Genomic DNA, 352 nt, shown 5'->3' with positions numbered 1-352 from the left:
GCTGCTGTCCCCGCCGACGCCGCCGCCGACGCCAGGGTCGTCACCGAATTTTGTAAGACGGACCATCTGCTCCAAATTTGTTTGTGTCGCGCACCGTATCGTCTCGTGTCGTGTCTCGTCCGCGGAGTGGTCGCGCGAATAAAGAAGGCTCGCCCGAGGAAAGCGTCCTCGGGCTTCGTGTAACGTTTCGCAAATTGTACCGTCTCGCGTATATCGACTATCGGGACGTGCGAGAGTCCCCGAATAAACGTCTCATTATTATCAAAATCGAGTCCAGTAATTTCACCTCCTCCTAACCCATCCCGTCTCCGACTTTAATTCAATAGAGCTACCGGTCCCGACGGTTCCGGGG

Source organism: Odontomachus brunneus, unplaced genomic scaffold (genome assembly GCF_010583005.1).
Source record: "Odontomachus brunneus isolate Ranch 3 - 2012 unplaced genomic scaffold, Obru_v1 Obru_scaffold_316, whole genome shotgun sequence".
In the NCBI taxonomy this organism is placed as follows: domain Eukaryota; kingdom Metazoa; phylum Arthropoda; class Insecta; order Hymenoptera; family Formicidae; genus Odontomachus; species Odontomachus brunneus.
The sequence above is the reverse complement of the archived record's forward strand: the minus strand, read 5'-3'. Positions refer to the sequence as shown.